Below are 12,720 nucleotides of genomic sequence, written 5' to 3' on the forward strand. Positions count from 1 at the left end.
TTACCCACCCGTAAGAGACCCAGACGAAGCAGCAACTGAAACCTCATGATCCGGCGGCGCGGAGTAGCCGCGCGGTTTGAGGCGTCATGTCATAGACTGCACGGCCACTTCCGTCGGAGGTTCGAGTCCTTCCTCGGGCAATGTTATTAGCATAAGTTATTTTCAGTAGTGTGTAAGTCTAGGGACCGATGATCTAATCAGTTTGATCCCTTAGGAATTCACACACACACACACACACACACACACACACACACACACACACACACACACACACACACACACTCATGATCAGCAGCAACGTTCTGAATTTGCTCCTCGGTTTCTGGCACGGATTGAAGTTGATGACATGTGGCCGGGCAATATTGTAAGGCGTGATGAAGCACATTTTACATCACAGGGTGCAGTGAATACACAGAACTGCCGAATTTGGGAACTGTTAAATCGCGTGCTGTGCACGGAGCGCCATTGCACTCGCCGTATGTAACTGTGTGGTGTGAATTCAAAATCACCTTCATCCTCTGTCTGTTCTTCTTTGAAGGGAATACACCCAGAGGGCCTGTCAGGTGTACCATGACGTTTGCACGTTATCTTTGTACAGCTTTGTAAGAGCGCAACTATGTGGAGATCCCTGTTTTCACGCAAGATGGGGCAACGCTTCATGTCGTTCGCCTAGTGAAAGATCTGCCTAATGCAGTCTTCCATGAACGTACAATCTCGAGAGATTTTCCGGAGGCATTGCCTGCGAGATCACCTGATCAGAGTTAATGTGACTTTTGACTCTCGGGATATGTAAAAGAACGCGTTTACCAACGTTACGTTGAGTGTCTACCTGATCAGATGTCTGGTATACACGGACAGGTTGCTCAGATTCCACTGGAACTGCTGCGAGCAACTGTTAATAACGTCAGTTTACAGATGCAGCATCTCGTCGACGCCTCCGATGCTCATACTGAACAAACCACGTATGCGGCACTTAATAATGAAAACAACATTATGCCTTTCTCGACTGTCTGTCCCTTCATGCCAACATCCCTTTCCTAATCCATTATATATGGAAACATTGCTATACGTCTTTCCTTTATTCATAGCGCCAGATATGCACCTGGTGTGTAATATATTGATTATTCTTTGCTACTGTAGTGTTATCTAGAAACTGTGAGAAAGGAGGACAGGCGTTCCAGGGCGCGGAAGCAGAAACGATGCTGAGGGCAGACGAAACTAGGAGAGATATTGTTACATGAAATTAACAGTAAGGGGAGAGGCCTTGCAAAAATGTAGACGCCCCCAGAAGCGGTCCCAGGGCGTTAGTTACTCTTCAAGGAATTAACATGTAACTTCATATGTCGTCTAGACGCTATAGTAGGTTGTCAAGTAGAACTTTGTAACCAACAGGCACGTACTAGTGTATAAAGCCAGCTTTATACCAGCTCTGAGAACAGCAACGTCAGTAGACTCACAAGGGTTAGAAAGAGAGTGAAAACGCCAAAAACTGTTGACCTAGCAGTCCCTACTCCAGGGAGCCCGAGGGGCGGGGCTAAATGACGTATAACAATAATGTTGTAAGCCTTATTTGGCAGAGTAGTTACGTTTAGCTTTCAGCTGAACAGTGTTGATACCAAATACAGACATAGTTAGTGCAACTGCGGCAACATCCCCGCCTTAGGAGCAGTAGAGGGGACCTAACTAAACTATGATTGGCAGGGACCTGCAAGTGACCTACGGGATTGGTTGGGTGGCTTTAAGAGGGAAAACAGAGCTCCCACGCGACTCTTTATAACCCCTAGTTTCCGCATTTTGGCAGAGTTCTCAATCAGACGATCTGGGCGACCAATCCGCATTCGTCGACTCCAATCTCGGTCCAGCTCCGCGTAGTCTGATCTCTCTCTTGGAGTGCCTCAGTGAACTGTGTCACATTCATTATGTTTTGTTTTGTAACTAAGTCGTTGCCTTAAGATCCTGCTAGTGTTTGCTACTGTGGTTAGCATCCACTCCTGGGACTTCTGCACTGGCTTCTGTTGTAACAGTGTTATTCATGCTTTTTCTAACCCTAGAACTAGCTTCCAGTGTATTAGTTAGTCCCGTCTGGAATAAACAACTATTGTAAAACCCTGTTTGTCCATGAGTCTCCACATCGAGTTCCCTACCGAGTCTCACCACCTGCATTTCTAGAAAAATGCCTGTACCAGTGTTGGCTCAGATAGAAGAAAACAATCAAATGCCTTCACTGTGAATTGTCCTTCTGCCTTCTGCTCTGTACCGATCGGGAACGCAGACTGACCAGCAACCCCTTTTTTCCCTCTCCCACCTATGTCAGGACGTGACATGTGTGCAAAATTGAAACTAAGGTTTTTTCAGTGTAAATCGGTTCGCCCTAACGCATATCTGCCAAGTTTCGCTGCCATACGATAATTACAGCCCACACAAGACCCCTGTGTGTAGCTGCTCTTTAATCATTTCCACGCGATATCTTACGTTCATCATTTCATATGACTGGAAAAATTATCACTAGTAACTGACTTACGTGTATGAAAGACAATATTGCGATTTCAACAGTGCGCTTGTAAAAGCTTGGAATGACTGGTATTTGACAATAAATTTGAAGAGTGTAGTGCAACTTGAATTGCTATAATTCTGCATTGTTCCAGTCGTTAATAGTACATACTCGTAATAAAGACTTTGACTGTGGTCGTACTGATTAAGGGCACACGGTCTTTGTTAGAGGCGAATATGACCAACGGAAGTAAGCTCTGCTACTAATTGATCACTCCGAGTGCACAAAATTAATTAAATTGTGTATATAACTTACTACCAGAGAGCTCATAAATTGGGTGAAACCCGTTGTATCTGTATGAGAAAGGAATAACCTGTTTTCTCTGCCTGTGAGATAACGGCTAACTTCGTCTGGGAAGTGAGTGGTATTCATCTTACTTATTGCTTGGAATAGGGTGAATCAATAACTCCGCCGCAGAGCGAAAATCTCAGTAACTGGTAGTTGATATGCATATCTCCTGACCCAAATGGATTAAGAAATAACTGTGAGAAGGTGCCTAAAGAACAAAAACTCGCAGTGCATTAGCTTTGATACAGGAACAGAAGAAATGAGGTATTTAGACTAGGAATTGCTGGAACATCGACTGTAAAAAAAAAAGAAAAAAAGTGGCTGTAATTAGTTTTTTCTCTACTGAGTAGACTGTGGAAACAGTACAATTCTGTATTTTTATCCACACCGTAGTCTGTAAAGCTCTGTGGTGTGCATGGCAGAGGGTACTTACCGTAGCACGAGATATTAGATTTCTTCCTTTCGAACCACGTAGGGAGCGTGGGGGAAGAAGGATTGCTTAAGTGCTGCAATGCATGCTGTAATTACTCTGATCTTATATTTGCAATCCTTTACGGAAGCTGTACGTAGAAGATTAAAGCTTATTTCAAAATACTTCGCTTAAAGATGGTTCTGGAATTTTTGTAAGTAGGTTTCCGTGGGATAATTTACGTCTATCTATAAACATCTACCAACTTAGGCTTTTCAGCATTCTTGCGAGTCTCTCCAGTGGGTAAAGCCAAACCTGTGGTCATTCTTGCTATCCTTCTTTGAGTAGTTATTGCAATAGCTCCTCTTAGCCTTATTTTGTCGGGTCCCATACACTATATTCTAAAATGGGACGCGCTAGTGTTTTGTAAACAATCTTCTTTGTAGACTGATTTCATTTTTCCAGTATCCTGCCAATGATCCAAAGTTTGATTTACCTATATTTGAGCCAACAGAATCATTCCATTTCCATACAAATTGTAACGGACTGGTATTTCTATGAGTTGACTGACACCAATTCTGAAACTTACGTAGCATATTTGTAAAGCGCACAATTTTACATTTCTGTACATTTAAAGCAAGTTGCCAATCTTTGCACCGTTTCGAAATCTTATCAAGAGCTGACTGGATATTTGTAGAGATTTTTTCAGATAATGATTCGTTGTATATAACTGTCACATTTGCGAAAAATCGTCGGTTACTTTAATACTGCATGCTAGATCGTTAATCGGTAAGCATGCGGCAGCCTGACCTACCTAATTTGTTCCAAAACGCCACGCATAAAAATGGGATTCTTCAGGATTCTGTTGGTGACAGAGAGGTATGGTCAAGTGTTTTGATAGCTCTCGGGCTGGGGACCATGTGTTAACTCAACAGAAGGGCCGTATTAGTGTAACAACAGAGTCAAAAATACGAGGGTGAGTCAAATGAAAACCTTATATTATTTATTTATTGTGCAGAAATGGTACAAAAATGTATCACTTTCCAACATAATCTCCCCCACGCTCAATGCAAGTCCCCCAGCGCTTACACAGTGCATAAATTCATTTAGAAAAAAATTATTTTGGTAGTCCGCGCAACCACACATTCACCGCGTGGCGTACTTCTTCATCAGAGCGGAACTTCTTTCCTCCCATTGCGTCTTTGAGTGGTCCAAACATATGGAAATCACGTGGGGCAAGGTCTGGTGAGTATGGTGGATGAGTAAGACACTCAAAATGCAGGTCTGTTATTGTTGCAACTGTTGCATGGGCAGTGTGGGGCCTGTTGTGTCTAGACAAGACAGCCTAGACACAATGAAAGGAAGCCGAAAGGCACGTGCTTAAACTCACGCAGGCTGGCGTGAGGTCTGAAACAGGATACGTAATGAATGCTATAAAGAAAAGTACGTAGCTTCTGGAATACTTAACTTTAATCCATAATTGTATAACATCGCTCTTGATGATACATGCTTCATATAATAAATATCAATTGAATACGGCGCCTTGCTAGGTCGTAGCAATTGACTTAGCTGAAGGCTAAGCTAACTATCTTCTCAGCAAATGAGAGAGTCTTCGTCAGTGTAGCATCGCTAGCAAAGTCGACTGTACAACTGGGGCGAGTGCTAGTACGTCTTTCTAGACCTGCTGTGTGGTGGCGCTCGGTCTGCGATCACTGACAGTGGCGACACGCGGGTCCGGCGTATACTAATGGACCGCGGCCGATTTAAAGGCTACCACCTAGCAAGTGTGGTGTCTGGCGGTGACACCACAGGGCCTTGCATTGTCGTGTTGCAAAAGGACACCTGCTGACAGCAATCCACATCGCTTTGATTTGATTGCAGGCCGCAGATGACTTTTTAGGAGATCTGTGTATGATGCACTGATGACAGTGGTCCCTCTAGGCATATAATTCTCCAAAATGACGTCTTTTTCGTCATCTTCCCTGGTGATGATTCTGTTCGAAACTTCTTTGGTTTTGGTGTTGAGGAATGGTGTCATTTCTTGCACGCTCTCTTCGTTTCCGGTTGGTGGAAGTGAACCCAGGTTTCGTCCCCAGTTACGATTCTTGCAAGGAAGCCGTCACCTTCTCGTTCAAAGCACATAAGTTCTTCACAAGCAGCAACACGTCGTTCTCTAATTTCAGGAGTCAGCTGCCGTGGCACCCATCTTGCAGACACTTTGTGAAACTGGAGCACATCATGCACAATGTGGTGTGCTGACCCATGACTAATCTTTAAACATGCTGCAATGTCGTTCAGTGTCACTCGGCGGTTTTCCTTCACTATGGCTTCAACTGCTGCAAATGTCCTGTCGAGTCACAACTCGTGCCTGACCTGGACGAGGAGCATCTGCCACTGAAGTCACACCATTTGCGAACTTCCTACTCCATTTGTTGACTTGCTGCTGTGACAAACATGCATCACTGTACTGAACCTTTATTCGCCGATGAATTTCAATAGGTTTCACACCTTCACTATGCAAAAACCGAATATCAGAACGCTGTTCTTCCCTCGTGCAAGTCGCAAGTGGAGTGGCCATCTTTACACTGATACTGCCACGGTAAGTGTGCATCAGCACTATGCTGCCACCTACAGGCCATTCTGCACGCTGTTTGTAGCACGCTTACCAACGTACAGGATAACGGCGCGAAATTTCGATTTGTTATTACAAATTTAAGGTCTTTATTTGACTCACCTTCGTAGTAATGTTGCACACTTCCTCCTGCTTAGGCAAATGGAGCAAATTTGTTGGTTCTTCTTGCATTTGATGTGACCTGCTGTGGTCCTTAAGGTACCATTAGTGACTGGGCGGTTCCTTAGAAAATCCCAGATAAAGGGTTTTTAACAATTTTTTGTTACAAAAATGGAGCGGCGGATTTCAATACATCTATCCTCACCAAAGGGCTGAAATTTTTGCGATATGTACCTAGGATCACGATCTCGAAAACACATTCAAAATTTTCCGAGGTATAAAGTTATTAGTTCATGGACGACTCCTTAGAGAACACCCAAAAAGCTTTTTTTAACCATTTATTCGTACCAAATCCGAGCCGTGGATTCCATGACGGCTATGTACATCTAATTGCTGAAATTTTTAGGATGTATTCCTAAGTTCTAAATCTCGAACAAACTTGAAAATTTTATCGATACCTTCATCCATTTCCTAGATACAGAGGTTCAAAGTTAGCTTACCATGAACACGTGAAATACGCACGTAAAGTACCGCGTAAAATACCGCCTGAGGCGAAATCTAAAAAACAAATGACTGCAGCAAATTGCTGAAACTTTAACTGTCTATTATCTAGACATTTATGTAAAGGTGCCATCTTTTCGATTTTCAGAAATCCCCGCAAAAACACGGTTTTTGGGTACCAAAACCTAGGGGCAGATTCCAAGAGAGCGATGCACAGCAGACGGGTGTAATTTTTACAATACATTCCTAAGAACCCGATTCTACCAGCCTTGTCAATTTTCTTGATATCTTTGCTGGTGTGCGAGATACAGAGGTTCAAAGTTACCATACTTACACACGTAAAATACTCACGTGACATCCGGTGTGAGGTGAAAATGTAGTTTGTGAAGTGATTTAGCACGGAGAGATATGTGAGGTGTATCCGATATCATCAGAAGGTTCTGTGAACCTCATGTTGTAGAACTGAAGCACATGCGAAATTTTTGTGCCTGTAAAATCCGATCAGAAGTTTAAAATTAGTTTTGCGTTATTTCAGTTTCACACAAGCAAAATATCAAAATTTTACTGACCTATAAAGTTCTTTGCGTATGAGTGACATTCCCTGCTGTGGCACGGAAAGGAAGGGAACCAACGGAAAAATGCTCCTATCGAAGCACAAAAAAAGGCGAATATTTTCCTGTTTAAAAGACTCTGACTGAAAAGTAGGATACCAGCTGCTTCATTCCAACTTCTTCAGCACCTTTAAAAATTTTTTTCAAAAATTTTAGCACGCGTAGTGGTATAAAAAGAGAGAAGAAGACAATGGCAATGTAAGAGAAAGAGAGGGTCACGGTGGCAGTGGAACATAGTTAACGGTGGCAGAACACTCCTAGCAGAAGATTGAAGGAGAGAGTGGCAGTGATAGTGGAATAAAGAAAAAGAGAAAGTTGAAGTGGGTGAGATCCAGTGATAGTGAGAGTCAATCTATGACAATGAAAAGGAAGAAGAGAGAGATAGTGACAGTGAGAAGAAACAGCGACAGTGGAAAAGAGAAAATAAGGTAACAGCAGTTAGAGCGAGCAAGAGGGAGACAGTGTCACTGAAAGGGGACTGCAGTAGTAGGACAGAACAGAGATTGTGGCCGTGGAACAGAAGACAGTGACAGAGACACAGAGAGAAAATAACAATGAGTTGGGTTGAATGAGTGAATGAAATGGGTAAATGGGAGTGGGTTGTATGAGCGATTAGCGGCGATAGATTAGTGGATGTGAGCGAGTTGCAGTTAGGTGAGATTGTGGGAATGAGGTATGAGTTACAAATTAAAAAGAGCACCAATATGTTTCCATGCCAAAATTTTTAGGAAAATTTTTAAAGGTATTGCATAATGTAGAGTGAGACAATTAGTATTGCTTTTTTCTTTCAGAATCTTTCAAACAGCAATATATCCGCCATTTTTGTGATCCGATAGGATAATTTTTCCGTTGGTATACAAAATTACCGGCAAGGATTCGGAGACGCTTCCGTGAAGTTAATTTTACACCAGTCAACGACTCTCCATCCAATATAAGATTCTGCATGCTCCCTAGAAATAAATCCTCAGTCGAGAGTCAAATTTTGTTTGACACCCACTTTTATTAATAAATGTTGGCGTGGTACCGAGCCAAATGTCTTCCGCAAGTCAAGAAATACTACATCTATCTGATCTCGATCCACGGCTTTGAGAATGCCATGTGAACAAAACGTCTTCCGGCATAGATATTTTCGGAATCCGTGCTGGGGTTGGAATGGAGAACGTCATCCTGTTGAAGATAGCGCATTCTGTTTTACCGTACTGGGAACGATAACATGGACGTCAGCGAGGCTGGGCATTAGTTCTGCGGATCTCTTCTGCTACCCTTCTTGTAGAAGGGTGTGACCTGCGATTTCTTCCAACCACTGAGCACAGTTTTCTGTTGGAATGATCTACGGTATGTTGTGAATAAAATGATAGCTAAGTTAGTTGGAAATTCTGGATAATATCTGACCAGAATCGCACTTCAGGAATAAAAATTTAACAGCGTTTGGATCTGAAAAAAAGGCGAAGTCTTTGCCAGTCCAAGACATTTTCATCTGGTCTTCGTGTACAAATATTTTGTCGTACAGAATATATAAATATTTTTATGTTAACCGTAAATTTTTTTGGGCACAAAATTACAACAGTTACTTGTCGCTACTGAAATATCTTGCTACGACAACTTATCTGTTGTTGATTGTAATTCAGTGTGATTTGATTCATTTACTGTAAACTGGCAATCAGTGAGTAAAATCATCGTTTACAATTTGTACATTTCTGGACATACAATGGCCTTATGCTGCTATGTAGAAGATATTGACATCTGCTGAACCAATTCTAAACTTCTGAAGATAAAAAATTAATTTGTCGCATCAGGTAAAGCGCAATAAAGTTTATTTTGCAACTGCTGACTGAATTTTATTCTGAAAAAATAATACTTCAGTTGCTGAAAATGATAGCCATGAATAAAATAATGTCTGTTGTAATTAACTGAGAATATCTGAGATCTGAGATAACAACCTAATCGTAATCAAAACTGTCCCCATTGCTACAGCCTCACTATTATGTGACTATTGAAGAAAAGAAAGGTAAAATTATCCTCAGGTAACTCGCTCTGAACAACTAGATCGTTTTACATGTACCATTCTGTGACGGGAAAACACGATAATATATTCTTAAATTTGTCAAATAACCCTATAGATTTGGACTGATGTTTAAATAATGATAAACAGTGTGTTTTTAAGTTGTAAATTCAAATGATGGCTGGCCTAAGACGAAAACAAGAATGCAGTATCATTAATTAAACAATTTTTTGAAATACAATCTTATTTAAGTGTCGTATATTCACACAAAAATATACTGTCAAATAAGACGATGACTTTATTGGTTTGTCATGAATTTCAGAGTGGGAGAAGCAGAAATATAAACGTAACCCAGACACATAGAAGAACTTTCAACAACCGAAGGAGCTTATGTTTGTAACACTCGCATTAAAGATTACCTGATGGACATCTTCCCTTTAAAGAAAGGCACACTATGCTTTTCATTAAAGTTAAGAGTACGAATGAATTAGATGCTACAAAATTAGACTACGAATATATTAGAAGTTACAAAATCCAACTGCTCAATTAAAACAGTACAACTCTGTAGAGATATTTGTGGATCTTACAGTTTATATAAATAACCAATTAAAATTTACAAGATTGAATGTGCTGGTTTCGATAAACTAATTTGTAGATTATAATGTTCTTGGTGTGAAGATAAGAAACTGGATTCTGTGAAACAGTATGTGGAATAATAAAACTAGAGTTTAGAGCAGCTGGCACTAGTTTTTGAAAAAGAGAACGGTAATTCAGGAGAAGGTGGACCATCAATTATTTCAAAGTGCAATTGTGCTAACAGGTTATTACGTAGGATGATGGGTACTCATGAGGTGTAAATTTTTCTTCTCTGATGATTTACCACTGTTTCGGCCACAATTTTGAAGCCTTCTGGCTGCGGAACTTTTTTACACTTCCGTGTTCTTTGAAATTGCTTACTGGACAATAGCAGGGACACAGGCTGACAGAGCACATGAGGACATCCTAGTAAGCCTCGAGGAAACGTTGCTGTCGGGATGACACGTTTGAAAAAGTGCACAGAACAAGTAGAGCACTGAACAAGTTGAAAAGGCCTACAAAAGCACTTAGTAATGGGTAAGTTAGTTATTCAGATTTTTATTTGTCTACATAATTCTGAAGTACTCTACTCGAGTGATGTTGCCACACCGCTTGGACGGGTCTTGAACCACTGAAGAGGAACAATTGTGGACAGTATGCTGTGAACGCCAAGGCGTCGTCATTATTAAAGCCCGTGCTAAAGGAATGCCTGTACTGACGGCACCAGATTATTGGCGTATGCGTTTCGGCATGCGAGGAACAACTATTCAGGTTATTGGTTTCTCTAAAAATTTGCAACTTCACAACGCGTGGAATGTGAAACAAAAGCCCTTTTGGGAGACCGGATCGGTTTTAACCCAATGGCGAGCTCATAACGACATCAAAGGATTACCGCGCGACAGATTTTCATTTGGTGACAATGCTTTTGTAGTAAAATATCGATAATCGAATGCCGGAGTGCATTGGGGATGAGTTCATTACATCATCGGGCGGAAGCTCCGGGCGCCTAAACTAAAAGTACATCAGCGAGCCGTATTCGCCGGTCGTCGGCTACCTGCCGGTAAAAACGTTTTATTGGCGCCCGTTGAATATACACGCGAAAAACCTGTAGCGAGCTTTTTTTTTATTTGTTTCAGTTTTGCGTTACCATTAGAGCAATAAACGTGATAAAAGCAGTATTCCCCGATCCCACTACCTAAAATGTCATTAATACTGACTCGTTATAAAATTTATCTATTGCATTAGTCACTTTTCACGTAACAGGTAAATAATTTCTCATATTTATTTGGAATTTGGTATTGGAACTGAATCGTATGTGATGCTGTTCTTTGCGATGTATCTGTTACTACTCTCCTGGCCATTAAAATTGCAGCAAGGAGACTGATTCCGTGATGATGTTACAAACTTTTAGGGATCATGGAAAATATACCAATTCTAGGTCCGAAAATGACCGAGTCATAAGCGAAAATCGTTCTCATACCTCTGATGGTGTACCTCTTCTAGTGCAAGCTCTTTGCTTTCCATATTTTGAGAAGAGGTAAAATGGACTAAAACAAGAAAAAATTGTCCATAAATATAGGCTCTAAACTGCATACCTTAAGAGCTTTGACCACTTGTTCATATTTGCTACTGTGATACACACCGTCTACTGGACAAGTGCTATGAGAGTAGCAAAGATGAACAACTGCTTATAGCTCTTAATGTACGCACTTTAGAGCCCATGTTTACAGGACAGTTATTCTAATTATGGATCATACTACCTCCCCCCAAAAAAAAGGAATAGCAAAGAGTATGCAGTTAGAGAGTTCCAGTGTCAGAGGTATCAGAACAATTTTCACTTGCGACTTTTGACTCGATCGCTTCTGGGCCTGGGTCCTTTACCTCAAACTGGAACATTTGTACTTCTTGGTCATCCCTGAAAGTTTGTAGCATCGTCAGAGGATCACCTTTTATAATTCTGCCTCTTGTAAGAAGTACTAACGTATCGTAACTCGACAGGGCAGCAGGATCAATGACTATCAAGATTAAACTTCTATCGTTTCGCTACCTTGCGGTTTCTCCTGCGTCAGGATCAAACGGCTGTCATACCAAGATGGAATTTCAACGCTATGCAGAATCTCAATGGCTCTACGTGACTAGCGCCCGAGAGGACAAACGCATTGTTAGGTTGCCCTTACATAATCGTAGAGACACGTCACATGCCTTGAGTCTTAAAGTGGAATTTTTTACAGCAAGACAAGTATCCACACGGAAATTCTCGCGGCTTCTCTTGAGCGGGAATGAGCGAGAAGCGGCCCGATAGAGGTGCGCTAAACGACAGTACTCACAGGATTGACACCAAGTCGTTTTTTCAGGAGAGTCGTGTTTCTGCGTGAAGCAGCACGATTGACGTATCCGTATATGGAGCCTCCTAGAAGGACAACCGTTCCATCATCGTGGTACGGGCCAGCACTTGGCTTCATGATATGGGGTGCTGTTCTTCACACGTCACGATCACAATCTGCTTTGGACAGCGGGCAATTACATTTCTGACGTAGTAAGGCCGCTGACTGCACGATATCTTGTGAATTCTCCGTGACTTTATCATTTAACAAGATAACGCAAGACCGCATGTTGTCGGTGCTGTCTTGATAACTTTCCTCGATACAGAGGGTCTTTCGCCATCCCAGATCAGCACCTTCTCCAGATTGCCCCATGCAAACGATCGGGTCACATGTTTCCGACGGAGTAATCCACTAATTATTGTCGTCATGCAACGGGTTTTCGAGCATATGATCTGTTGGAATATTAAGAACTGCCTTGAAGACGTAGCATATCTGTTGTATGCCAGATACAACAAAAAGATTTTTTTTTTTTAAATGGACTTGTAGTCCGGGGTGATAAGTTACATTACAGCATCACCGGTCTATTGCGGTCTAACTGTGTCGGTGAGGCAGTAAATTTCCACAGGGCAGTGACTGCGTCACTGCAATTCACTTTGGAGGTGTGGCGGTGGGACTTGTAGTCCCGTACCACCCTCTGACGGTGATAGTACTACATGAGTCAGGCAGA

This window comes from Schistocerca americana, chromosome 3, assembly GCF_021461395.2.
Source record: "Schistocerca americana isolate TAMUIC-IGC-003095 chromosome 3, iqSchAmer2.1, whole genome shotgun sequence".
In the NCBI taxonomy this organism is placed as follows: Eukaryota; Metazoa; Arthropoda; class Insecta; order Orthoptera; family Acrididae; genus Schistocerca; species Schistocerca americana.